The sequence below is a fragment of the Falco peregrinus genome, chromosome 4 (assembly GCF_023634155.1).
Source record: "Falco peregrinus isolate bFalPer1 chromosome 4, bFalPer1.pri, whole genome shotgun sequence".
In the NCBI taxonomy this organism is placed as follows: domain Eukaryota; kingdom Metazoa; phylum Chordata; class Aves; order Falconiformes; family Falconidae; genus Falco; species Falco peregrinus.
In genome coordinates, this window is record NC_073724.1 from 1717353 (window position 1) to 1734104 (window position 16752).

The 16752-nt window shown below is 48.2% G+C and overlaps 1 long non-coding RNA gene across 1 annotated transcript; it reads left to right on the forward strand.

The window, feature by feature from the left end:
* Positions 1 to 5772: 5772 nt before the first annotated feature.
* On the forward strand, positions 5773 to 12936 carry LOC114012179 (uncharacterized). Its single transcript, XR_008746962.1, has 3 exons — positions 5773 to 6041; positions 9076 to 9182; positions 11860 to 12936. It is a non-coding gene; the product is annotated as an uncharacterized LOC114012179 (long non-coding RNA).
* Positions 12937 to 16752: the final 3816 nt, after the last annotated feature.

A 16752-nucleotide genomic window follows, 5' to 3' on the forward strand; every position in this document is an offset into this window, starting at 1 on the left:
ATGGGGAGAGTTTTTCATGTAACATGATAAACTTTGAGGAGAAGAGCGTAGACTCACCTTTGTTTTCTTTTTAAGCTGGGATTGACAAATATCTTTTATATTTTATATATGTGTATATGTAATTGGTGGCATGGCAGACTGCCATGTGCTTGAAAACATGCCTTAAGCACTGATAACGGAAAGCATGTTACACAGGAGATTACCATTATCTTCTTAATTCCAGGAAAGAATAGTAATAGCTTTCTTTTGCGTTTGGAGTCTGCTCCAGGGGCAGTACCTGCAGGAGGTAGGCTCCCAAACATGCTGCTCAGCAATTTGCAGTTTTCATGCCTAGTGGCCAAAAAGGCTGCCCTCAAGACTGTGGGTCTTCTGACTCCTGAGAAGGTCTGCACCCACTATCTCTGGCAACAAAGCTGTGCTTCGTTAGTTGTTTGATTGTTTAGCACTCTGCTATGAAGGCAGCTATGGCAAGGGGCTTGAACTGTGCAGCTGCTGTCACCTGAACACGGAGGTCTAACTGAGATAAATCACCGCTACACACTTTTGGTCAGGGTAATTTAAAGGATGATTCGGGAGCTCCTGATGTCAGCTGCTGAACAGGTAAAAAGTCTGTATTAGGTGGACTTTTGACTCAGTCTGTCTATCTCAATATAATTCAGAATCTTTAATCTAAAAAAGCCTGCTACTTAATAAGCCAAATAATGACAATGCCAGAGATGCCTCATGATCTCATGACTAAACACTTTCATGTTCAAGGCTGTGGGACTGCAGCTACTGCTTCCGCGCGTAACAAAATATCAAGAAACATAATTACACTGGTAAGTGTGGCCATGCCTCGTGAAGGATTTTAGGCTGGATGAGAAGTTTGCTGCTGGAGCAAAGCTGCCCGTCCTCGCTTCCCATGCTTTGATCAGCCCAGGAGAGCAGTCTTGGGTTGCACAAAGCAGGCACCTTCCAAGTGAACAAACCCCAGCAGCGTTGCTCCTGCAGGACTGCAGGAGCTGTGGGCATTCAGCCCACGGGGGCAGACTGGGAAGAGCTGGCACTAAACCTTCTGCCCCACAGGTAGGAAGTGTTAGCACAGCTTGCTCTCTACAGACCCGCTGCTCGCGGACCTTGCTAATGCAGACACAGAATATACGGCACCTCCACGGTTCTGGGTCCAACTCCATTCAAGTCACTGCAAATGCTTTTGACTTCCCTGAGGTGTGGACCAGGCACCTTGTGCCCAGCCTTGCCCAAGCGAGCGGTTTGAGAGGCTCTGGAATGCACGTAGTGGGTTGAGAAAGAGAGGACAGTGGCTGAAACCTGAAAGGCTAGATGCATCAACACCTTGAGAGCTTTGTTTACCTTAAGCTCACCTATCAGCTGAAATGGCTACCTGAGATCTGTTGAATGAGAACTCTTAAATCACGTATAAGCAGGAAACTTCCTCCTAGCGGCTGATCTGCTCTGCTTTGAGGCATGAGTATTAGAAGGCTTCTAAGATGTATCTGTCAGTACAGCTTGGCAGTCCATCCCGAGATGCTTTCAGAGGAAAGACTGCCATGTTAACTGCAATCAATTTAGACTGATACACAGTGAATAAATGTGTTTACCTGGCATTTTTGGCACAAACATAAACTTTTTTATTAAGTATGTTCAATATAATTGTATAATGGCATATAGCATGCAGTATCAGTGACTTACTGGAAGTAATCCTGGTTCTATCTTTTTGTCCTTAAAAATAGATATAATGTTGTAACTTTAAAGCAAAACTCATCTGGGAGTTACTTTCTGTCTGTTGTGGATGTGTGATGAAAATCCTGAGAGCCTCAGAAATTGAATGTTGGCAGCTGTGAGATTGGATGCAAATGTGAGCCAAAGCAGCTGACACAATATTGCTCATATCTCACATGCCACTGCTGAAAAAAGTGTCATAAAAATGAATCACCTCTTCCCTGACATTATTCATGTTGCCTATAATCTCCATGCATACAAAAAATAAAATCAAAATACACAGAAAATGAAACCAAAGGAAAAGGTGACGTTTCGACTGGTCTGGACTGCTTATCTCTTAACACTGGTGTGCAAGAAACTCCTCATGAATGTGATGGGGGTTACCTGAGCCCTCAGGGGAGTTTTTGTGAAGACCTTCCTCTGGCTGAACTCACGCTAACATTCCATACGATTTTCATCCGTGTGCGCCTGGAGTGACCTTCAGTCCCCAGCCGGAGTGTTTGAGCGCTGGAGAGGGGCAGTGGAGGGGATAAAGCCTCCCCATGAGCAGCTGCAGTTAAAATACTCTGCACTGCCCAAGGGACTGTTCCGTCCCATGTTTGGGCAGTTGTGGTTGAAAATAGGCATGGGAGCCTGACAAAAGGCAATTTTAGGAAGAGGGTCTATTCTATGCCAGTGAAGTATTTTAATTCTTCCAGGGGTTACTGATCACTTGTGCTGGGGCCCTTCTCCAAATCATCCCAGGGGAGGACTCTGCTTTTCCATGATTACAGAGAGCACATAGAGATTCTCATCCCTAGACCACAGTCGCCTTTGGTGAACAGGTGCTGCTAGGTTTATTCCGCAGTGGAGGGAAAATGCAGCGCAGAAACTATGAAGCACGGGGTCAGGAAAAGCATGTGGGGCCAGTGATGCACTGGCGGCACTCACCCAGCCCCACTGCAATCATTCAAGATTAAGAGGAACTCCTCATGGAACAGACCTCCAACTAGAAAAGACCTTGCTTTTCAGGAGAATTTTTGGCTGACTGGTTCACACGGGTACTACACTTCTACTTGAGAGATTAGTTCATGCGCAGAGGCATAATGTTACTCTGTGTGCCTCTCTGAGCCCTCAGACAAAATGCTCCTAAAATGCCACTTGTGCCATGGTTGCAAAGCTGAGTCTTCCACAGCTGGCGGCAGCTCTGCCAGCTGCAGGTGGATGCGATAACAAAGAGACTGGCTTCTGAAGCTGGAACCAAACTGCTAAATTACCCTTTCTTCTTTTGTCTTGCTGTGTTCGGCTACCCACTGATTTGCTCAGCATTGCTAGAAGCCTGGGCATCTTCAGCCTGCAGCAGAGCTTTCGAATTTTGATAAAATCATCTTGGTGTGTCAAACCTTATCTGTCAAGGACTTTCCTCGGTGCTGGAAGATGCTGTTGTGTGCTGACACACTGCACAAATATCACTGTTCTTTCCATTGCTGGTAGGTTTAATATGTATTTCTTTAATCCTGCTATTTACTATGTCATTGCAAGCAAAACCTACCACAATATACCCAGAAATGGCTGAAGTTTTCCACGTTGGAGATGCAGTCATACTTTCCTCAATCTTATACAGTCTACATACAACGGAAGACCAGCCTGTGGTAACGTCACCATGCCTGATAAGACCCCCATATCTGTTCTTCCATATTAATTTAACTTTCTGAACAGGCTGTCAGGTTTGCTGTTGCAAATTCTGAGTTTATGACAGCTGGTCCAAACACTGTTCGTCTTACAGCAGGCAGCCTAATTCACCCTCCCGGTATGAAAGCTACTGCATCACTCATTATCGATCTCAGTCTTTGGCTGCCTGATAGTTCCCTCTCCTAAACTATCAGCATTCTCTTTGCAGACCAATTGTGTGTTGGTACCCATTCAAATATTACATCAGAGCCCTTAAACATTGGTTCCAATGCTAAGTGAACAACCTTGTCATACACAAACTCTTGGCCTTCCAGTGGTGATCCTCCACTGAATGCTAAAAAGTCTACTCAGGCACACACTGTTGATTCATCAAAGAAATATAGGATTTAAAATTATTTTAAATCCTGTTTTAGAGCTCTGAATCTCATGTTTCTCTGCAAATAATGTCATACTGGACTTTTTCTTCTAATCTTTAGGATTTTAATCACAAAATTTCTTCTCTTGTTAACTGTCATCAAATTGTAATGGGCTCAGGCTTTCTAAACACTTAACAGTAATGATAATTGTAGTGAATACAGTCCATCTTCATGTGCGTTTTTAATGCCAGTAGAGTAGATTTCTTTGCGATAACAGAAATTGTTATAATGCTGGCTGAATATGAATGTATTTTCTCTATAGTATATGTGCTAATACATTCCTAAAATTAAATTGAAAGCATTTCAGTTTTTAAACCTTTTCAAAGATTGAAATGTACTGGATAATACAATATCTCTTATGCATTATAGCACACCAAAAATGCTCAGGCATTCATACTGCTCAATAAACTGAATTTACTAGCCTTATAGAAAAGCACTACAGAGTTTTAATAGAAAATGGTAACTTTTTTTTACATGCTTTTGAACCTTCCTATATGATGTAGTGGAGCATGAATGCTTGTGGGAAGATGGCTCATAGCTGCCGATGGGATGGGACGGTTGCCTGGAGTTGCACTCAGCAAAGCATTTAAGCGTGTGCTTGTACGGGGGTGCAAGCCGTCCTGCTGAGCTTCAGTGGGAGGGGGGGTGCACCCCTCTCCTACCGGCTGTCGGGGCAGGGGGTTGTGATACATGGTGGAGCTGTGCCGCTGCTTCCTATGCAGCCAAACCAAGACAGCAAAACATCCTGGCACTGTGATGGGTTGCATGCAAAATTTTGGATTTTGGAACTTGTCCATTTTCTGCCATCCCATTCCACACCCTTTAACTTTCAAGCAGTTTGGTGTTAGGCTGCTCCCCTTTCCTTGCATCGGCTGCTGAGGGAGCAACCCCAGCCCAGGGGGTCTCCTGTGGCTGCAGTGGTTTCTCTCCATCTGCATCGGACGGTTGCAGAATAATTTCAGCTGGCCTGGTTCAACCTCTGGCTCCAAGCAGGGCAGCCTCAAAGCCAGATCAGATCACTGCGGGCCCTGAAAGATCAATAAGAAACACAAAGTCAAGCTGACAGCATTTTTAGTTCTCAGTGGTTGCTGCAAAGGGAAAGTCATTGCTGGTACTGGTTCTCAGACTACTGGAAACTTGCGCAAAGGCTGAAAATGATAGATCTAACAATTTTCCAGTTATTGAAGTGGGTTACTAAAGCCTAAGCTTTGCAGTCTACCATGGTTTTCTTCAAGGGGAGGGTTTTCTTTCTATGGAAAACATGCATTTCTGTTTGAATGCAGCTTTTGAGGGAAGGCTTTTTGCCAAAATTAATTGCTAAGTAAAATATACTCCAGCAAAGGCCACCTCCCTCCAAGAGAACTGCATCCTCTGTGGAAATCAGTGTGTGTGTGAATATTTGACCTAACAGTCCCTCTGCAGCCCTTCCGGTCATGGGCCGGGCTGGCTGGCAGGTGTGTTGGAATGATGGCTGGTTGTAGGAGGATATATATTGCAGGTGAAGAATTGAGGAAAAGCCTAACGCAGCCTCTCTCCCCTTGCAGTTCATCCCATGCACATAACAGCATCGGGCTCGGACGGCACCGTGCAAAGCGTCTGTCCTCCCTGAAATTTCCCCTGGCCAGTGGAGCTGTTGCCTGCCAGCTGCACGGAGCCATGTGAGGGCTGGCGGTGTCTCGGAGCGTGCAGGGTTGTGGGTGCCAGCCTGGGAAATGTGGCACCCATCTGCTTCGGGAGGTCAGTGCTCGCTGGTGCGAGGAGCCGGCCACCTTCTGGTGGGACCCAGCTGGAAGGGGGGAGAGAGCACATTCCATTCAGGAAAACCACTGGACAAACCGATATCTGCATATTGCAATCTATGCACAGTATTGCATTGCCTGCTGGGATGGGGGGGGTGAGGGGGGGCGGGCATGTGGTGTTTGAAGCAGTCATCACACAGGAAAGGGGGCTGCTTGGTCTCCCTCGTTCCAGGAACGCTTTCACTTTCTTTTGCAGATTCCCTGACCGGATCCCTGCAGCACACCTCACCCCCCGGGCTTGAAGCTGAGCGCAGGTGCCCGGGTGTTCCCTGCCCCGCACCAGGGGGAGGGCTGATCCCGCACCCCCCGAGGCAGCGGGACGGTCCCCAGCCCTGGAGGGGACCCGCAGCCTCCGTGGGTGCTGCTACCGGGCGTGGAGGGTGTCTGCGGGTGTCTCACCCATGATGCGGAAATGTTCCTCCCAGCGGGGAAAAAGGTAAACCCAAGACTTCTTCCTGTATTTCAGGCACTCAGCTTGCATTAGTTACTGATAAAGGTCGTGCATTCTGATAGGAATTCTTCAGAACCATCTTTTTTTTTAGAAAGATTTTTCTAAAGAACACAAACAATTGCGTTCTTATCTGGCACCATACCCCGTGTGCAGGAGCCAAAAATAATTGCACTGACTCCTCCTGGCTTCCCTTTTGAAAAAAACCCAACGGCAGCCCGTTGTCTGCTCCTTCTCAGAAGTCAGTGGGAAAAGTTGTGGAGATGAGGAGCACGGTATGCACCAGCACGCTGCTGCACTCAGCTAACAAACAACAAGATTCATGCTTTTCACTTTTGGTTTTGGGAGCAATCGCTTTCAGAAGTGCCTTATTTAAATGGGCCCATAGCGGTAAATACAGCACAGTAGCAAGATCTCATCATCTTTTAATTTGTCCAGCCCTGCAACAGGTAGTGTAGATAACAGTCGCGAACTATATGTGAAGCAAGCGCATCTCTCAGAGTAACTTTATTCTGCCACAGTTTCAATTATTTTTAGGGCAAACAGTTTTATTCAATTCTGCTTCCTAGCTAGTACATTTATGCTAAATACCTTGAGAAAACAGAAGCCTCTATCAGAGCTTTTCTAAGATGCCAAATATTTGCAGTGTTTGTAAATACACTTGCTGTGTAAGTATGTATCTATCTATGTATGTGGAGATGTGTGTGTGTGAACGGAGATGGCTCTGTAGTAGCCAGGGCACCGAGGAGTGTCAGCAGGCAAGGCCATTCCTGCTTCCCTCACTGGCAAAGCAGAAAGTCCATCAATTAGCCAGTGCGATGGAGCTGTGGGAAAATACCCTTGTAAATGTAAGCTGCTGCTAATTACTAAGCTGCCTTCAGAGGCAGGTTTTAAACATGCAAAATCCATAACAAAAATGGTGTTCCCGCTCCTAGCGCTCCCCTTATCCTTCTTCTCCCCTGCTCTTCCTGCAAAGGGAACTACTTTCATGTTTTATTTATTTGTCAAAGAGCTTTGCGTAATGGGTCCTTTAAGTCCCCTTGATGCTGACATCTTTGCATCACTTCAAAATAGCATGGGAAAATGATAGTGTCCTCTTGGTGCTGGGGCTCAGCATGAAATTCCTGTCACAGCATTTGTTATTGCAGCATTTCTCTGAGCTCAGGGATACTGGCTGGCAGGAGATTTCCTCTCAACAGAATTTTTAATTTTGGCTCCATGCAGAGGGCTGCGGGCGAGGAGCCCCGCCGCTGCCTGCATGGGGAGGGGGCCCCGGCTCAGCCCCCAGGCTAGCTCAGCTGCAGCCACCACGGGCTCCTCAAGAAGGGTTCACTTGTTGGGAGGAAGGCGAGTTGCAATGAGGAGGAAAGCACACCGGCTTTCCAAAACTGCTGCTTCTTCCACTGAAGCTTCTCGCCTGGCTGTCTCATGGCCTGTGGGAACCGCTGTGCCTCTGCTTCAGGTCTTCTCCTTCCCACCTGTGCCGGCTGCTTGCTGCCGTGCCCATGGGCTGGGAGCTGGCGCTTCGCAGGGCACCCCTGGCACAGCCGGTGTTGGGGTGTGGGTAACAGCACCCCATGGCAGGCAGCCGGCGCAGGGGCTGTCATTTACTTCTGTTACATGGAAGCTTTTTTCCATTGCATCAGGCTGTCCTTCAGGGGTAATTAAGCAAATATATTTTCCTCCCTTAAAGGAGTATCTTTGAATTTGCATTCAGGCCTTCAGGGTTGGTTTTATGTGTGGAGCCCAGATACTTGCAGTCATCTTCAGAGACCTCGCTCAGTTACACTGGTGTAACACCATTGCGTCTGACGCAGTTACTGGTGTTTTACCAGGCACGAGGAGTGAGTCCTGGGCTCTCCTCTCTCTCTGCTGATCTCCAAATGATGAGTCAAACAAATGCTTCGAAGCAGAAGTAGTAGCCATTTGTTCATCGGCAGTGCCTATCAGTTTCTCCCAACAATGCACATGGGTGTTGTTATTTTTTCTTTAACTTTTTTTTTTTTCCCTTCTCTGAGCAGTCCCAGACCTTCCCATACCAATAAATGTGAGTTATACATCCGTCTAGGATTGGGAGAATATCAAAAGCGCCTGGTTCTTTATTTGTTGTATCTGGCTCTGTTCCAGGCTGCTGATTAATTTTGATGATCCAGAATCTTTGGCAATAGAGCACTGAAAATGTGAAAAAATATACAACAAAATATATTGAAAGCAACTTGAAATGTCAGGTAGAATTCAGTGGAAATAATGTACCCATCAAGGGAGATTAATGGCATTTCTACACAACACTTCACTTCTGCATTCTAGATGGGCAAATAACCCATTACTCTCACAATTAATCTTGGCTACAGATGTGGATACTCTTTGCATCTGACAACATCTGCTCTCCCTTGTTTTCCACCAGGTGTGTGCTTCTCTTCCCTTTTAATTATTTCCTGGAGTCCTTCAAACTGCCCTTTTACCTTCAGGCACCTCCAGCTCACCAGCATCTCTCTTTTGCAGGTGACCATTCCCTTTCCTCATTCCTTTCTTTTGTGGTGTGGAACGTACTTACTTCTGAAAGGATTTCTTGGTCAGGCAGGGTTATTCTTTTTGTCTGGGATGGGAAAGAAATGGCGCTTTTCTCTCACAGCTGAGGTTTTCAGCTGGCCCTTACATGAGGGGTACCTTTGCCGACACAGTAGGAATCAGAGGTGACTCCTCCTCGGTGTGACGAGGATGTCAGGCACGGGTGGTGGGGTCTTGTCTTCGTCTGGTCTTTAGACTATCCAGATGACCAGAAGAAAAGCAGGAGGTTACCTCCTCCCCAGCTGATGGGTTTTGGTAAGGGAACTTCTCACACCAGTCTTGGATGTTTCCTCCAGCTGGTGGAAGCCACCAAGGAGAGCTGAGGACTAGTACATGGGTGTTGCAGTAAACTAGCTGAATTTCGCTGTGGAGATCCTCGAAAAGATACAGTGTTGTTGACAGCAAGCGATTTTTTTAGAAAATGCTTGAAAAATTTTCTGTTCTTTTCCCGCAGATGTGGAAAAAGGACCAGGGAAGTGTTTCAGGCTTGCCATAATGCAGACATAATAAGCCTCGACATAATGCAGGATTACGTCTGAAATGGCTTTCGCATAGGCGCTGGTAATCATCTGGCTTTATTGGGGAAATGTAGGTCATCAGTAAGAAGCGAGCCTGTAGCCTCAAAATTGAAAAACGGGAGTTTCAAGTGAGGGCCAGAATGGTTTCCCCCTTGCCTTGTGGGCTGCTGGCTCGGTATCTCCGGCAGGTTTGTGCGTGCCTGGCCCAGCGGCAGAGCCCTGGCATCCTGCCTGCCAGCTGCCATGCTGTGCCCTTGGCTGGTGGGGTCAGCAGCCCCGGCCCACTGCCCCCTGCACTCGAGGGAAAGGGCAAACCCCAAGGAAGAGCTCCGCGCTGCTTACACCTGGCTTTGCAGTGAAATAGGCTCCCCCCTTGCCCTGAAGGTCCTGCTTTTAGTGGAAACCCGACCTCCTTTTGCCTCATCTTTTCCTCCTGCCTCATGTGTTTTGGCTTGCGTTTGCCTCGCTTCCCTTCCCTGTATTTTCCCTCCCATCACCTTTACATTGTGCTTTTTTTACTCATTTTCTTGTCCGCTTCCTTTGCTATGTGTGTTACAACAGGTATTTGTTGATCGGTGTCCTTTTCTTTTACAGAGGTTACTTCGACTTGCTCTGGGGCTTTCCTTGTCTTAGTGCTCTTCTGCTCCTTTCTCTCATCTCTCCTTTTCCTTGCTCCTCCTGTTCTTACCAAAATTCACACTACCCTCTTGACATGCTTTGTCCTTTTTTTGCTCCTTTCAGTCTCAGGTCCCTTCATCATCCCACCTACAGCACTTTTTCTTCCAGTTTCCTTTACTGGAAACTTCACATGAATATCCCAGAGCCTCCTTCAATGCTTCATTTCCAGAAGAATTTGAAGGTGCTGTTGTTCCTTAGGGTTTACTGCAGGTGAGACTAGTTTCAAAGAGCAATATTGCTGGACTGCGGCCAAAGCATCAAACCCTTTGCTGTGTTATGCAGGGTAGGTGAGGGGGTGAACGTGACCACCACCTCCATGTCTTAGCCATGAAGATTGAGCCTGGATTTTCAAAAGCCCCTGGAGAAGTTTTTAGCTCAAACCCAGCCAGAGAGATGCACTAGAACTTGGTAGGGCTGATAGTGCGAGAGCACATCAGGTGCTGGTTCCTCACTCGTCCCTATGTGGGATACTGGTGGTGAGCAGCCGTGCTGCTGCAACAGATCACTGCACGGTGTGCTGCTGCTTCGGCTGGTGTCCAGGGGCTCAGCACGGGGCTGCTGCATACAGGTAACCAAGTACCTCAGCCAGGCTCGGTGGGTGCTCTGCAGAGGGGGCTTGAATCAAGCTTGTCCTTGCAGGACCCCCATCGGTGCATGGGCAAGAGGAGGGGGGAGAGAGGGGGGCACATGGGCACGGGCGCAGGTGTCTGAGCGAGGGTAGCCTTGGCAGCAGGAGGAGCTGGGAAGGCAGCTGGGAGGGAGTAAAGGTCTGTGCTGGGGAAGTACCTCTGTCCTCCCCCCCACAGCTTCCTCCCGCTGCCCCTCGCCCTCACTCAATTAAAACTGCGCTGCTTGATGGGACTTCAGCAGGGGTAAATCAAGGCAGCAGCTGCAGACACCAAGCAGAGCTTGGGCGCTGCTACAGAGAGGGGCGCCCGCTCTGCCCAGGGAGCGCAGAAACTTGCCCCGAGCCCAACACGTGCTTGCACTTCCTTCCAGCAGGTGCCTGTACCTGCAGTCAACAGACCACCACAACTCTCACCCCACCTGTGCTCCCCCACCTTTCCCAAATGCCCCGTCTTTCAGCCAGAAGCACCTCTCAGCAGCAAGCTGCCCTCTCTGCCCTTACCCTCCTGGCATCCCTGGGGGAGCTGGGGAGGGGGCTCCCCCCTGCTCCGCATCCCTGTGCGGTCAGGCAGGTATATAATGGAACACCGCATGGGGTGGCGGTGCTCAGCTCTCACCTCCTCACCTCTCGGGCTCCCCGCTGGCAGAGCTCTGCTCTTGCAAAATTTGTTAGTGAGCGCATCAGCACCTGTACAAACTCCTCCTGGCTCTCTGAGCAAGGCCCCCAAGCGAGAGCACATATTACAGATTGCTCACGTAGGGGAGGAGGAAAAAGGCAGCTCCTTCATCCTCCTTTGTGCAGCGCCCGCCCTACCACTTGTGAGGAGTGCTCATAGCCACGGTGCGTGGTGCCTGATCCAGGGGACAGGTCTCCCCAGGGTCTTCTCATAAAAAAGCGATGAGAAATGGCTTCCCTGGAGGCTTCTCTCCCCATCGCCAGGAGGGTGGCTCATCTCCCTCCCTGCCTTTGTGGCCCTCCGAGCACTCTCCTGTGCCACCTCTTCCCATCACCTCCAAATTTTTTGCTTTCAGGTCTGCTCACTCTACCTCTGGGGTCCTTCCTTCAAACACGCTTCTTTCAGAAATCCTTCTGATAGCTTGTTCTCATTATCTTAATGAATAATTAGTGAGTGAATCCATCAATGTAATTCCTGTGCTCTTTCTCCTTGTCTTCAAGCAGCATGAGTTATACCTCTGCTTTGTGATGAGCTGGGCCAACGCTCTGCAGCATGCCAGGGGTTTCCATGGGATGGGGAAATATTCAAAGGCACAGAAAATCTTCTGTGCGACTGGCTTTGAGAGAATTCAGTTTTTTAGAGGAGATTATTAAGGCTGGCTGGGGAAGAGGGTAAAGTAACAAATACAAAATTAAAAAAAAAAAAAAAGCTGACTGAGGGCTATTTTTTCTTTTGTAGGAGAAAAGCAAGCAGGGGCACTGAAACTGAAAACACATTGGAATTTCCAGTTGGCCTTTGGAGCTTGCTGGATGCCTCAGTCCACCACCAGCAAGGAAAGGGCTGGCTGCCTGTAAGCTCCATCTCCAGCAGAGCTTTGCTTAACTGAGGCACCAAAACTACCTGTGATGCCAGTGTGCGTTGTGCAGATGTTTAAAATAGGGTAATGCAGGCTCTGCTGATACCCATTGAGGTTCTGGCTGGGCTTCTTTCCAGTCAGGCTGAAAAGGATGCCACCTTGCACAAAAGGAATAAAACAAATATTTGTATGCAGAGTCTTGGATAGTTTTGTGATGATATTTGAATTTAAGCATTCATTAAAACTGAAATTGCTCCGAGTCAGTGGGTGAGCTGGGAGGGAAAGACAGATAATGCTACTGTGAATGGGGCCATATAGCGATGCTTTGCTCCCAGCAGATTGTGCAGATCCTGGTAATGTTTTGTCTTTATGTGTTTCTCACCTTCTGTCTTACCTCTTTAACTTTCTGAAGGAGCAGGGAAATAATTGAACGCTGTGCTGACTTTCTAAGTTGTTGTAAATAGCTGTGAGAGCCACTGTTTCAGGATGGTAAAGTCAATTTCTTGCCACTCTGCGAGCTATCGACAGGCTCTGGGGAGGCTGCAGCAGCCAGCACTGTGCTGCCCTGGCTCCTGCTTTGTGCTTTGGAGGGTAAGGTCCCGGGGGGCTGGGAGCACGGCATTACCACCCCAAGGCCATCCAGTTCCATTCGAACCCACGGCAGCAGGACCCCGCTCACATTTCCAGAAGGATTCACGGTTTCATCCTTTGCCGCCTCCTTGCAGTTTAATCAGAGGCACCTGGTCCCTGTCACTGCCAGCTCCGAGGCACTATGTTTAGATGGATCGGTGTGGTGGTCCCTTCCTCATGTCGGTGGGCCACGCTAGAAATAGCGGTAACATAATACATTAAATAAAGCAGCACTTACATTAGCAACAGTAGAGAATTTTATTCGGTAACTTACAATAGTTACTCAGAGTAGAACCTCTTTGCATTGTATGATTTTATACTGAATTAAATTTATTCTGTTCCACCCCATTTTGCACTCCATCTTTTTTCTTCCCCCTCCCCCATCGTCCCTCCCCCTCCGCCCCAGATACCACCGGTGGAAAATGCCGTAAGTGTTACGGTAGGAGGGAAGTTTGGGTATCTGCAATTGAAACAACAGAGGTAATATTGTACCTGAAAAAGGAGTAAAAGAGCTTTTTAGGAAGGGTGTGACAATCACAGCATTCAGATAGTCCTGCTAAATGTTGAAGAGTGGAATAACTCTTAGAAGAAATGAGAACATATCCTGTGTAGAGTCTCAAATGTACCAACAACTCACTCAGAGGAAGGCCAAGTTTGCAACTCACAATTCCAGTTTTCTTTTTATTTTTTTTTCTTTTTCCCTCACCCCGCAGAATACAAGTAGAATGCAGTATATTTGTTGATATTTCATTTATATTTCTGACAATTTTTACAGCCAGGAGTGGTAAAGCAATTAATTAAAAATCACGAGTATCCGGATGACTGGAATCTGTGGTAAACTGCATCCAAAAAAACCCAAAAAACACCACCACTAAATATGTAGTCCTAGAGCTAGGCAAAAAAATCCAAAGCCAACAAACCCAAGGCCAAACAACCTATGAGAGTTGTTTAAATTGTCAATATTTTGGAAAAAAAAGCCTGTTTGGAATGACCTGTTAAAAGTATTTTCAACAAATCGGCATTGTGAAAAATGGCTCATTTGTCACATTGGGTTGTAAAAGTATCAAAAGATTTCTTTTCAATGCTCATTTTTTTCATTTTTAGAAGGGAAATTTAATTTCAAAGCTGAAAGCCATTCCAAACTCAAGACTGAAATGTTCCATGAAAAATGTCATTGGTTTTAAACATTTTTAATGAAAATTTTGCAAAGTTCATAGCTTCACAGAATGTTTTGCTGTGTTCAGTTCTGAATTTTCCTGCAAGGCAAGTTACCGGTGAAAAGCTTTCACAGACAGGACAAGGGTACAGCAGGGCAGCTCTCTACCCAAAATCTGCTGTAACCCATGATGACAGCCAGTGTATTTTGTGATATTTTTCAACCAAGGTTCCTCATATTCTTTGCACACTTAATGAATTTCTTGCTTAGCTTGCTCCCGTGGTGCAGTCCTGGGTGAGCCACAGAGCAGTCCCGCCGCAGCCCTGTCCCTGGGGGGGACGCACTGGGGTGCACCCAGGGCATGTGGCTGCGCTGCTCCATCACCCCTGTGCCAGGAGAGTGGGCGCTTCTCACCCCCCGGCTGGAAAGCACCCTCACCTTCCTCTGCTGTTGGAGCAGCAAGAAATTGGTGGGTTTCTGTGGGCTTTTCAACACCGCTGATATTCCTAGCTGATAAAAGGGAAGGAAAGCTCCCATGTGTTTCCCACGGAAAATACACCGTGTCTCCTGCTGATCCTCCTGCAGCTCTCGCGAGGGGCAGCCTCCATGGGCCCATGGCAGCAGGTAAAGCAAAACACTTTTTTTCTCGTTGGTCCCACCCTCCATGTGCGGGGGCAGGGAGTTGTGCGAGTTCCCTCCTGGTGCCCGGCACCCCCCTCCCCTCCCAAGGGCGCCCCGGCTCCCCCCAGCCTGTGCACCCTCCCCTCGGAGCCGCTCGCCTCCGTCCCTCCAGGCGGCCGGGCAGCTCGGGGGCAGCATTCCCAGCCCCCCAGGGCTGTGCTTCTGGCTGCCCCACATCCCCTGTCCCCTGGCAGGGACCCCCTGCCCTCACACCTGCTGCCTGGGCACGGGCAGAGGGGGCACGGAGCAAAGAGCCGGGACGAGCTTCCCACTTGTGCTGGAGAGACAAGGTCACAGCTAATGGAGCATGTGCGGGGCTAATGTGACCTCAGAGCACTTTAAAGGGCCGTATCCTTTCCTTCCGTGCCAAAGGAAGAACTATTGCAGGCAATTTGGCAGGAACTACCCAGCGATTAATTGAGCGACAATTTCCACCGTTGTAAAGCTCCGTTGTGAGGGTATCGACGGCCGAGTGAGTGATGCCTCCCGGCTGCAGGTATGCGCGATTGGGGAGTCAGTAATGACAGCGACTTCTGCTCGAGAAATAGGCTTTTGCAGGAATGAGTAAAGGCAATTAAGTTCTATATTATATGCAATGCTATGCGTATTTCTGTGCTTCTCGATTTTTTGATAAGAAACAGTCCAGTTCAAGCCTAGACGGAGAGAAGCTAGCTGGCCATTGATCCTGGCTCCTAATGTTGCTAAAGGCAGCCCAGGTTGAAAAGGTCTGATCCTTCCCCCTTCTGTGCCTTGGCACCCTGTCTGGAGGTGGCTCTTAATGTGGGCGGTGTGGGGAGCAGCACTTCTGGGGAGGACCAAGGAGGGGGGGCATCCCTTTTTGCTGTGCTGGACACCCCAGTACCTCAGGGCTCCCTTGCCATCTTGCTTTTGAAGTGGGGCCGGGTCCTCCACGGCAAGTTGCCAGCTGGGAAGAGGAGCCTTGAGCTTGGAGAAGCAGGCTGCAGGGTTTGAGGAGGCTGCCAGGGCACACTGCTGTGCCTGTCCACCCTGGTGGTGTGGGATTCATTCAGCTGCTGGGGCTTGTGCCTCACCAGTTATGTTGCAAGTCCAGGGGGCGGAAACAGATACACCGAAGCAGATGATGAACATTATTCATTATCCTGATTTTGTTGGGAGGGCTCAGCAGTTCAAGTGCTGTGAGGGTGTAACCAAAGCACTAAGAACAGAGAGCTGGCTTGTCATGGTGCTTGGGAGAGGAATGAGAAAATAAGTGGGGAGAAGGGAGTTTGAATGTGTGGGAGAGCGCTGGTGGCTGAAGGCTTAGCCCCTTTGAGCAGTCATCTCTCTTCTTGTATCATTCTCCCAGCTGGAGGTTTTGTGGGGGTGTTGCAGCTAACTTTCAAGCTGGGTGAAGTTGACGGAAGCTCAACAGGGAGTTTTCCTCGCTCCTGCCATAACATCTGAGGGGAGAGAGCACAGGAGGGGCTGCTCCCACTGGACATGGGAGGCTTCCTGCTGCCTCCAGGGACATCCCAACTCCACACTGGTCCCTCCCTCAGCATGCAGTGCTGGGGACTTTTCATGGTGTAGCCTCCTAAACTCTGGGGTTCACCTCAGTCCTCTTCGCCAGCTCTAGATACAATGATTTTATGGTCAAGTGGTAAAACCTGCTTGTTCTCCAGACCTCCCCTGGTGATGGGAGCCCACAGGGCACCAGCGCACGGCACTTGGCTTAACTGTCCCACTGGTAGAGGACACGCAGTAAGTTATTCATGTTTCAGATGAGATATGAATCCTAAATACTTGCTAATCCTTGTATCCACAGCACAAACCCATACAAACGACAAGATGTGCAGAGCTTCAGCTCATTAGGAAGAGGCAATTATGAAGCGAACTACAGCACTGGGCAGTGGTGGGTAAAACTCAGATGTTTAATTTGATATGGAAAAAAATGAGGTTCAGAGCTTGTATTGTCTAATTCCCAAATTTACAAGCCTGCCAAACGTATCAGGGTACTGCTAGAATGAATGACTTCTGTTTTTAGCCAGAATAGATAGTCTCTGTGTTAGTATAGCCCTCTCATTTCCAGTCCTGGATGGGTTTCAAGTGCGACAAAGAATTTTAAGATAAGTTGGAAAGATCATAGCAGGAAGGTAAGGAAATTGTATGATCTCTTCTGGCTTCATAAACCAGCCAGTTCCAGATGGATCTGGGCTATGGGTATAATCTAATTCCCATACTCCTGTTTCTTCCTACGTAATTTCTCCATATCACAAAATACTTCTGTAAGGCAAATGCCTGTACTGGATTGGGTGGGAAAGATTAAGCACAGTAGAAAAGCAAAGCA